This window comes from Penaeus monodon, chromosome 10 (genome assembly GCF_015228065.2).
Source record: "Penaeus monodon isolate SGIC_2016 chromosome 10, NSTDA_Pmon_1, whole genome shotgun sequence".
Taxonomy (NCBI): Eukaryota; Metazoa; Arthropoda; class Malacostraca; order Decapoda; family Penaeidae; genus Penaeus; species Penaeus monodon.
In genome coordinates this window covers 18,644,358-18,656,857 of record NC_051395.1, presented here as the reverse complement: position 1 = coordinate 18,656,857, position 12,500 = coordinate 18,644,358, and the positions used below count along the sequence as shown (strand labels likewise).

The 12,500-nt window shown below is 33.4% G+C and overlaps 1 protein-coding gene across 7 annotated transcripts in view; it reads right to left on the bottom strand.

Moving 5' to 3' along the window:
• Window positions 1-12,500, bottom strand: part of LOC119577906 (E3 ubiquitin-protein ligase TRIM33-like) — a 51,742-nt gene that overhangs the window by 38,004 nt on the left and 1,238 nt on the right. The window lies entirely within an intron of this gene.

Sequence of the window (12,500 nt, the reverse complement as noted above, 5' to 3'; positions counted from 1 at the left end):
TTATCCCAACTTTTTTGGTGTTACCATGATTAGTTCTTCAAGAAACAAAGAAAAAAAGAAATTAAAGAAGAAGAAGAAGAAGAAGAAGAAGAAGAAGAAGAAGAAGAAGAAGAAGAAAACAGTCAATATATTTTTTTCTTTAAAATAATGAACAGTAGCCAAAAGAAAAGGTTTTATTAAATGCACTTCAGACCAACATTTCCAGGATCTGACCTTCAATTTCCATCTCATATAAACTTTCTAATCCAAGGTATTGCAGAAAATGGGACTCATCCCACAACTGGTGCTTCGTGGTCTGGCTCCAGTAGCCTTTCATTTTCATTTCTCACTTTTTGTCTATCATGAAGTACAACACTGCCCAACATATTATACACAAACTAGTTTTCTGAAGGTGGTGTTCATTTCTTTTGTTGACTCAACATCAACATTGAAAATCAAAAATATTTCCTCTTTAGTGACATTCAGCAGTTTTACAAAATCGTACCATAAAATAAGACCCTTATCCCTCTCACTCATTTCATGATAAACAAAATGGCACCTAAAATTATTATATTATCAAACGATAGCCAAAAAAATGGTATGTGTTTCCCAAAACTAGCCCAAAAATTTACATTTTTGAATTTAAAATATGTATGACCTACAACATTTAGAAGAAACTTTTTTTCCCAGATAGTTTTGTCTTGAACTAGTCTGCTGTCTTTCCATATTGCATTTACAAAAAAATATTAATGCAGAAAGATATGGGTTGGGCACTGACCCATTGCCTCCAGCAGAATTTTGGGTGCACTTGGCTCCAGAGAGTATGTGCATCCTCCTAGGGTTATTTCCGGATCAGCTGGTGCATTGCACTCACTGCCTCACACCAAAAAAGTGAAATTATTTCTTTTTGCATATTGTCTCTAAAACATGACTTTAATGTTTTTGCATAATCGATATTCATTTTAGTTGCTAGATCAAACTTCTAGTAGCCTGATTCTGTAGATTACAGTTAATTTCAATAAATTATATATGTTGCTCTCTGTATAAGAGATAGAATGTGATTTCATTGAGGGATAAAAATTTTATTTTTCTACATATTCACAAAACTAATTTTAATGGAAGAAGAAGAAGAAAAAAAAAGTATGTAAAAGGCAGCTTTTCCCATAGTTTCAGCAATTCTGGCAGAGCACCATATAACAATCTGAGTAATTGACATGAGCAGACTAATCATATAAACAAGAGTGTATGTTACATAAAAGGCAGGTCACACTAGTCTATTCTGCCTAGGGATTCCTTTACAGAGCAGATATTTCCCTAGCTGTAAAGGGAAGTGAGATGAAAATCCCTGCCCAGCATGACACCACTTTCTTAGCATTTCCTCGAAGCTACAGAAGGTGACAAAACAAAAATTGTAGTATAATTACTGGGAGGCTTATTACTTGATTGTCCATGTGATGATAATCATATCATATCAGGAATAACTATCCTGTAAAAATAAGTAATGATGCCTCCTTAAATTTTTAAAGATTATCCAAACAAATGTTCATTTGCTCAAGGAAAGCAAAGAAACGCCCACTCCAACTTGCTGAAGACATGAACAAAGTGAGAACCAGAGAACAATTATGGAATACCATCCACAAATATCAAGATAGTTGAAAGTTAAAAATAACAGTAATAGATGAAATCAACAAGACATTTCGCTTTGCATGTGGTTTAATCGTACTACTAGCTAGGCTGCGTCACAACTGACAATTTATGATGTTTACTCAATATCAGTTATAGTATTTGTTTCCTTTCTTCTTTAGTTTTTATCAGTCCATAATTACGTCTTATTCATTACTGATTACACTAATAGCAGTTTATGCTAGTGGAAGAATACGGTCAGATTTTTTGTTTCTGTTGAAATATGGAGTATCAGCGTGGTTATGTGATGTATGATAATTAATAAAATAGGCAGATTGGCTTATCTAAGTTAGTGTCATTCTCTTTTTTATTATTTCAATTGCTATGCCATGATATTCATAGAATCTATACATTGTTCATCCAGGTTATTGTAGCCCCTTTCGTCTTAACAAGTGTGATGTTTCTCCAGGGAGGGACACTTTGCATAGTGTGACCAATCCCACTCTGTAGTTGAACAGCACTCAGTGTGGCTGTCTAAGGATCCCTGGACAGAGAAGACTAGTGTGACCATTGCTTAAGCAGGAAGATAATGCAATTTTTTGGTGCATGACATCTTCCAGGGGTATCAGGCAAGTTGTTTATGTGCTAAATATTGCCCCTTTTATATAAAACAACAGCCAGTCAGAGCATTACATGTCCTGTTTTCCTGTTCATGTCTTACAGTATGTGGTGTGTGGTCATGAGGGTACCTTATAATAGAACAGCATAAAATGTAATGCATGCATCCCAGGGAGGTGTAATTTGTGAAGAAATTTATGGATATAAAACAACACACACGAGGGTAATTGTTGGAATTACTCTCAGTTAATAGGACTAAACCTACTTCTTTGTAAATGAATAATAATTAGTTACCTCACACAGGAAAATCACTTTCTCAAAAAGATTCAAAAGATGGCTGTTGGGTATAGGAAACCCTGTTGAATTCTGAGGTCATTTGTGTACATTATCTTTGCAAATAATCTAATAAAAACAATTGAAGAGGAGGGTCAGAGAGGTGTCCATATATCCACAGCAGCTATGCCCTATGGTACCATCCAAAGCTCACTTTTTTTTCAGAAACATGTGAAAAGGATGTGATAGCTGTTTCAACTCTTAACAAAGTGCTTATTGGAGCCCAGTTTATGAACTTTCATTTAATTTTTTCAACAGGTGTCATTGTAAACTATCATTTTCAGTATAAAACAGGCTACATTTCCTTTATTAAAAAAAAAAAAAAAAAAAAAAAAAACTTTTACACACACACACACACACACACACACACACACACACACACACACACACACACACACACACACACACACACACACACACACACACACACACACACACACACACACACACACTCTCTCTCTCTCTCTCTCTCTCTTTCCATAGATACAACTGGTTTCACATCAAATCGGAACAGTGGATGGTGCCAACCGCAGGGCCAAGCCAAACTGAGAAATTAAAATAATTTACTTTTATTTTTTAACACACATATACATTGTACTCAGTACATATACTGACCACTGTATAAGCTACAGAATATTTCATGTGTAATTGTACCCAAAACTTACATTTTGAAAGAAAAATCTTACTATATATTTAATTTATACATCACTATGATTTTAAATATTTTTGATATGGGTTTAAAAATGTTCTTTGGACATATCTATGTGTATTGTCACCATCAAATGCCATAAGTATGTATGCAACAATCAAAAGTCCCAGGTTGTACCTGGGGCAAATTGCCAATCTCTGCAATTTATCTGTTGATGCTTATGCCCCCAAGAAATAGCCAGAGGTGGCCTCTAACAGTCATTTGGTAGTTTCCTCATCTTGTACATAAATTAACTATATAACTCCAGATGACTCCTCTATTCCCCCTCAGGGTCAGTCCCCAAACATGCTCAATATATATATGTTCTTAAACCATCCCCAACCCTGATATAATATCATTAAAGTTCTACAATATGGAAGTCAGACATTTAAACGCAGTGAGGGTATCATCCAAGAAGGGAGGAGAGAGAGTGAGTGAGTTTTGTACCTACTACATGTGTATATTAGATAATTTTCCTCTGAAAATTTTCAATATTTGTTTCTAAGTAACCAAGTAAAGTTTTCCTATACTCTGAAAACTGCACTGTGCAGACCAGCCCAGTTTCAAATTATGTAATGACAGCAGTGTCTTTGTCTACACCATTATATTTTGTGATATATTCACCTCACGTTCATAATACATTTACCATATACACCAAAGGTGATAACAAAGATAGGTAGTTACAGACAAGACAGGAACAATTAAATGCTCTAAACAAAAAGAAAATATTCTTGTTTTCAATCCTTACTCATTTCACATCTAATAAAAGTGACTTCAACTCCACAACCACAAAGTATGGTTTACGTCTCCATTTTACATCAAAATGAAGACTTCAACTCAGTCACATGAAGCAGGTGTAACATGAGAACAAAAAAGATATAAGCAGAATCATAATACAAACAATAGTAATAGTAAGAGTATATAGTAACAGTACTACTACTACTACTAATAATAATAATAAAAAAAAAAATAATAACAACAATTAGTGGGAGCCACGAAAAAATAGGTACTCCTCTCTTCTCTCTTTCACTTTCCTTCAACTACCTCTCACCTCCCTTCTCCCTTTTTCTTTCCATCTTTCTCTACCTTTCCCTTTTCCGCTTTGCCATTAACTCTCACTCTCAAATCTTCCTTAACTCAATGCTGCTGGGAAAATGCTGTTATATATATGTGTATATATATATGTGTGTGTGTATATATATATATATATATAATATATATATATATATATATATATATATATATATATATATATATATATATGTATATATTGTGTGTGTATGTATGTATGTATATATATATATATATATATATATATATATATATATATATATATATATATATATATATATATATATATATATATATATATATATACACATATTAATATACATACATACATACACAATATAGTCATTCGGGGGAATTAATGACCCGGACCTTTTAGGGGTAAAAATTGATTGCCCCCATGGGGGGGTTTGAACACTCCTAAATTGAAATCTCTCTCATATGTAGTTAGGAGAAGTATTGAAGTATTTTCTGTAATTTTTTTGGATTTCCAAAATGAAAAATTTAAGTATGAGATCAATTATCCCAATACCTTGGAAAAAAAGTTTGTCCAAACATTTTTCAAGTTTTACTAAATATCCATTTTTTGCCTCAAAATTTTTTTTTTGCTTTCCATCTGGGTAAAATATGAATCCTGGGGTATGAAGTGACCATCCTATGTGTTTGCTCAATGATTCTACTGCCCCCACAGTTTGTGGGGGGGATGTCAATGTGGGGCAAATTATGACCAAGTATGGGGCAAATAATGACCAAATTGTCTTATTCATTATTTACCCCGCAATTCACTTTTTACCTCAACTCTTTTTTCCCCACATATGATTTTTTACCCCAATCTTGGTCATTTTTTACCCCCAATGATTTTATTCACAACATAATTTATGTATAAAAATATATTCTGGTATTCTGGTCTCCAGAACAATTGATAAAACCTGATCTAGGAACTATACTGTGTAATCTAATCTACTAAATTCTATTTCCAGAGTAAATAGACAGGTGCATTTAATATAAGGCTATCACAGTATCATCTAAAATCTATCAGAATGGTACGGACCTATAAAAAGAAAATGAAGCAATATAATGAAGTTACAATTGCAGTAGCAATTAATGATGTAATAGGAGGATCATCTATCAAGAGAACTGCTAAGAAATATGGAATGAGTAGTGGAATGTTGTGGAACCGTGTCCAGATGAAAAAATCTAATACTGAACACAAGGATAATAGGGTATATAAGTGATATATATATATATATATATATATATATATATATATATATATATATATATATATATATATATATATATATATATATATATATATATATATATATATATATAGTTTTCAGTTGTAAATGAACCTAGAATGGATACTGTACAAATGTAATATATATACTGTGTAGCCTATATGTACAGGTGTGTGTGTGTGTGTGTGTATCTTATCACCATTAATTATGTCACTTCAATCCCTTATGAACAGGGAAGGAAGATTTGTCTTGGTACAGAGTTGGAAGACAAGTTGAAGAATCTCCTTAAGAGGATGGAAAAGATGGGGCTAGGTCCCACCTTCTTGGAATTCCAGGATATAGTACATGACTATCTCATTGCCAATGAAATAAGCCCTCCATTCAAAGACAACCGACCTGGACGTGATTGGGTTAACAGCTTCCTGCTCAGACATAATATGACATTAAAAAAAGGAGGACAAATGCAGTTGGCCCGCAAGAGTGTTACTTCAGATCCATTTGTTATTTATGGATTTTACGACATGCTTGAGAAGGAAATGGATCGTCTCAATATCAAAGATCGTCCAGAGTGTATTTATAACTTGGATGAAACGGGGTTCCCAATGGACCCATCAAAGTCCAAGACAATTGGGTCAAAGGGAGAAAAAACAGTGAGGCTCACACATGGCGCTAACAGAGAGAACATTACCGTCCTCGCAACATGCTGTGCAGATGGTACATGTCTTGATCCCCTTGTAGTTCTCAAGGGCAAGAAAATGCAGTCAACTTGGATAGGAGAGGAAGCACTCCCAGGCACACAGTACGCTGTTACTGAATCTGGATGGATGACAAGTGCTGTGTTTGAGGACTATTTTAAGACATTAGCAAAAAAGACTGCTAACACCCGTCCATTACTGGTAATCCTGGATGGACATCTAAGCCACACTTCACTGACCACTGTGGAGGTGGCAATCCAGGAGAATATCTCATTAATCAAACTACCTCCACATTGTACCGACTTGCTTCAGCCTTTAGACGTTGCCTGTTTCGCACCAATGAAATCAAACTATGATGCAAAGCTTACACAATATGTGCAGACAACTGGCGCACGAGAACCGCTTAGAAAATCAGGATTTGTTAACATGCTATGTAGCATCTGGAGGCAAAGTCTTTCAGAAAATAACATAAAAGCTGGCTTCAAGGCAACTGGCTTAATGCCCAGTGATAAGACAAAGTATAACAATGAGAGGCTAGATCCTATCAAATTGGCAACATACAACTCATGGGTAAGCAAAGGGATGCCAACTAATGAGAATAATGACCCAATCCTTGAAGAGATACCCGAGCCAAATAATCAGGAAGAGCCACAAATTGAACTGCCCATTGAACCATTTAGGACATCAACACCAGCTCCTACAACACTCACTCATACAGATTCAAAGGCAGGCTGCAGCCACTGGACAAATGATCAGTCTAATTCATTAACTAGTCAAATTAATCAAGATGCAGAGAACAATACTTTGAGTAAATTCAGCACAGCAGAACTGGTTGATGAACTGCAAAGAAGAGCCCCTTCAGGTAAGACTTTAGACTATCTACATAACAAGAAGTTATCATGCAACAGCATAGGGCATAAATATATACATTAAATGACAATATACATATTTCAGTTTAAAAACATGAAAAATATTATATAAATCCAAGTCATGATTAAAACAATCTATTAAAAATCAAATTTTGTATAATATTCACGTTAATATATATATATATATGCTTAAAATTGCTAAAATTTTCTAAAACTGAACTAAAACTAACCATAACATTTTAAAATCCAGGTATGAAGTACACCATCACTTTGGAGTTAAAACCTACTGAAACCACTCTGGAGGAGGTGCTCCATGCCCGCGGTCGAAGTGCTACCCCAGTTATGAAACGTAGAAGAGTAATACCTATGAAAGGACAGGTTATTACCAATGAAGAGTGCTTAAAAGAGATCAAGAGTAAAGAGGAGAATAAAATGCAAACAGCTAAGCAAAACAAAAAGACAAAGCAGCCCCCAAAGAAAAAGAATGTTGAAGTTTCAGACACAGATTCCACAACTGTATCCACTGAGGAAATGGATGATGGCAACACTTCCAGTGATATCTCGCTGTCTGACCTGCTGCCTCCTATGACCCCAGAAGCTACAGATGAAGTCAATGAACAACAAGAGAATGCTGGCACTAATCATGATATGATGCCTAAGCTGAGTGATGATTCTGTGAACAAATATTATGCTGTATTTTACACTGATCCCAAGTTAAAATATTATTGGGGTAAGGTGACGAAGACCTTTACAAATGACGATGACGACGATGACATTGAAAAGGTGGAAGTTGACTTCCTTCACCAAAAGGCATTTAGTAGTAACCCACATGACTGGACATGGTGTGAAAGACCAGTAAAAGACATTGAAGTATTAGAGTCACAGTACATATTTTATGGACCTGTTCTCCCAGAAATCAAAAAAGGAGTTTTCATTTTCCCTGATGTAGAGGCAAATGCCTGTCTTCTTCGTCTTAAAAAGGAAGGGCTCTGTTAATTAATTTTATTAACAGAATGGATCTGACCTAGTACTAGGGTCATTATTTACCCCATTCATTTTTTCCCCACGTGATTTTTTTTACCGCAAAATGGTCCTTTTTTTCCCTACAGGCAAATTTGCCAAATTTTTTCAAATAATTCAGCTTGTTTAGTGATTCTTAGAGAAAATTCATCTCTATGAACTCTATTAGAATCCAAAGTAATTAAAATTTAGAGAAGTTTCAGCCCTTTTATTTTTTGCCCCTCACAATTCATTTCTTACCCCATTTGGGGGCAACAAATGATTATGTCTTTTTCAGTTATTAAGAAAAAAATATAAAGATTATTATATATATATATATATATATATATATATATATATATATATATATATATATATATATATATATATATATATATATATATATATATATATATATATATAAGAATACATATAATTACCTCTTACATAGATAACAATAATAAGGATCATGCAGTGGAACCAATAAAGACAATAATGAGGAGAAAATCACATTATTAATAGTTAATGCAACAATACTAGCAAAACTAATATCATAATCATAATAATGGTATTAAAGTTCTACTATATTCTGATAAAGAATATGATGACAATGATGATGATGATGATAACAATACTGATTACCCTAATATTATCATTATCAATAATATATAAATATCTATACAATTATCATCATCCATACAAATTATAATAACAACAATATTGATGGTAATAATAATAACAAAAGTAACAGTTATACTAACAATAATATTAAATAACAACAACAAATAATTAAAAACAAAAATAAAGTATTATAATCAAAATAACAAATTATAATAACAATAATATTGATGGTAATAATAATAACAATAATAATTTTGATGATGATGATGATGATGATGATGATGATGATAATAATGATACTAACAGTAACACTAACAATAATATTAAATAAAAACAACAAATAATTAACAACAAAAATAAAGTATTATAATCAATATAATAAGAAAACTATTATCACAATACTAACATCAACTGCTCAGCCACCCAGTCAACCTGTAGTCAAAATGTAACCTAACCCAATTTCCCTATTCCTTGAATTTTCTTGAAAATTTTATTTTTTTTTTTAACATCATGGGAATTAGAATGATTGATTCCAGATGACGTGACTATGACATCATGAAAAAAATTGGTTTGCACTGTGAGTGATGTTAACATGCTTACAACCCAAAATCCAAGCATTAGGCTTACTTGAGAAGCCACTCTAATGGGTGTGTGGCTTATTGGACGGGCACACATGAATATTAATGAGCAGTGAGGATTTATTTTCTTTATTCTGTTTACGTTTTATTTATTTATTATTATTTTTTTTTTCATCTTTCCAATGTCTATATTTGTCAATTGATATGCTGTATCCAAATGGCAAGACTGTTTTCTTTGCACAGACTCCATATCATCTCTCTAGGTAGGTCATAACTTGATGCAAGAAGAATAACAATCAGTAACATTGTTATTTGTGTCTTTTTTTTTCAGTGTCCAATTTTCTGTAATATAACCAGTGTCACCAATCATGGCAGGCACGAACAGGATCCTCAGCATGGAAATAGTGTCCTCCCTGGAGCCAGTGCTTTTCCAGTCATGGCTCACAGACAGTACATTCCACACTCTTTTATCAATGCACCCCTTTGTAAATGCCCACTTAGTCTAATCTCCCCTAAACAGCTTGCCTGCTTTTTTTTTTGTGTGTGTGGCAAGCCATTCCTGTCACCTCAGCCTCCAGCCAAAATTCTCATGATGGCAAGTTCCTATCCTCGCAGTCCTCAACCAATTTTCTTCATGATGGCATGTTCACGTCACACTCACCTCAAGCCAAATTCTTTCATGACTTGATGGTCATGTCATCAGGACCATAAGGGATTATTATATTTGCTACTATCATTATCAATATTATCAAATGAAAATTAATAAGTTCATCTTTAGTAGCCTTATTAAATATGTTGGACTTGAGCTCTTGAATTTTGAGGATTTTTGACTGAAAGCCAAGAGATTTAACTATGTAGACCTTTCTTTTACATTATCCCTAAAGTCCTATTTGCCATGATCGTGGCAAGCCTGTCAAAAACTGGTAGGATTTTTCCTGTGACTTTTCCACTATGTATAAGATGTATGTAATATCCACTAATATATCTGGTACTGTTTGGCAAATCTCCTTCAGCTACATCTATGATACCACCCCTCATCAACCCTCCTCCCCTAGTAGTCCACCTCCTGCAAAAAACAACTGCTTACTCACCTACCTACCTCTATCTTCTATAAATGAAATGTAGTGAACTGAAGTAGTAATTCTGGTAATATGAAGCATATATCCAAGAATATCCTATATCGTTCCCTTCGACATTCCCTCTCCACACACCATACTTTTATGTATAACAGTTACCAACTGATATATTGCTGTCTTATTGTTATTTATGTATCTAGATAAAAAGTATTTTGCGTACATATTCATAACCAATCTATCACATTTTCCTGAAAATGTGATAGATTAAAATATCATTACAACTTCCATTCTACTGACAATGTGTATATAAGATGTGACCATGAAAAATAGTTTCTGGTGTGCCAAATTCTACTATTTTAAGCCTACAACCAAACAAAAAGTTGAAAACTTTGCAGGGGGGAGCCAAGCTGGAGTAATATAATCATACAAATTCTAATTCTGTCTCCTTGTGACCAGTTTTCAAAGTATCAACAATTTGGTAAGATCTAATGATAAACCTGCAATGACTAATAATCATCATAGCCTATGCACCTTTATCCCTCAAGCTGAAGCCAGTGAACCTCCAGTAATATTATGAAAAGACAACTTTGGACCGATACCTTCTTTGACAATTCATCAGGGAGGCTTATAAGATCAATCCTGCCAAAATATAGTAGTAGCAGTCTGTTAGCCACTGTTGGTGTGGGTATGGTGACTGCATATGTCACTGAGGCTGTATTATCTTGTTTCATTCAGTATTCTGTATATATATTATCCTTATGTGTACATACCTATACAGGCATGCACATACATGTAAAAAAAAAAAAAAAAAAAAAAAAACACAGACAGACACAGACACACACACACAAATAATAATTAGTTCATTACAAAAAGAAGAAAAAAAGTATATATATATATATATATATAATATATATATATATATATATATATATATATATATATAGATATATATATATATATTATATATTATATATTATAAATATTATATATATCATATATATATATCATATATATATATCATATATATATATCATATATATATATTATATATATATATATATATATATATATATATATATATATATATATATATATATAATAGTACACATCCCCACCATGAACAGAATATATAATGCAGAGATTTTGCTATAAAATTATTTTGTCATTACATTTCAACGATATACAGATTACGACCAAATCTATATCTATATGAATCTAAATGCACAAGAATATTTAGATGCAATGGCAACACTGAGGGCAGACTTGAATATATTTGAGCACAAATTTTTAACTATCCTTTATAAGCTAGGCTTTTACTATGTAATGAATAAAGCACATACCCAAAATTATAGACATAATAATTTCTCCTCTAAATATAATTTTAAGGCTATGACCAGATAAGAAACTTTTCACCAAATAACTCCTTTATGGAAAAATTTGTACCTCTCAAAATGCTGCTGCAGTAGTAATTATTTGTAAGACAGTGCTTGCAAATAAGACACAAAGGAAAAACTGACTCTTACTTGGAAGCACGGTTAATGTTACCAAAAGTGATACAAAGAGATGGATGGAAATGAGCACTGCCATATTAAACAGCATAAGAAACAGTCTTAAACAACACAGTTACAGCTGCTACTGCCTCGTTTTACCACAAAATGATGAAAACATCCGCTACATATCAACATTCAGACACTAAGTCCAGACACCCTCACACACAAAGTTTAATGTCACATTCTCTGTAAGTTGGCATAAATTTCTAATAAAAAGGCGGGAGGGTATAGGAGGGCTTGCCCCCTGTTTAAATAATAGATAGAAGGTAAGAGAGGTAAGGTTTGGATTTTGGGTTCACACGATACCCTGGTTTTGGGACTTTGACTCTGGAGGGTGCATCACTAAGTAACAAATACCAGAAGCACTTAATTCCTGTTGTGCACAAAAGTTCCACACTGTGAAATATGTGTTACTTTGTATCTGATTTCTGGCATTTGCATAGAACATGCATTTACAACCAGGTGTCCCCACTCATTGCATCCTGATAGCCGAGCATTGGACCTGAGCCTAGCCATCAAGTTTTTCTTTTTCTTTTTGATACACTGTATAGTTTCAAGTACA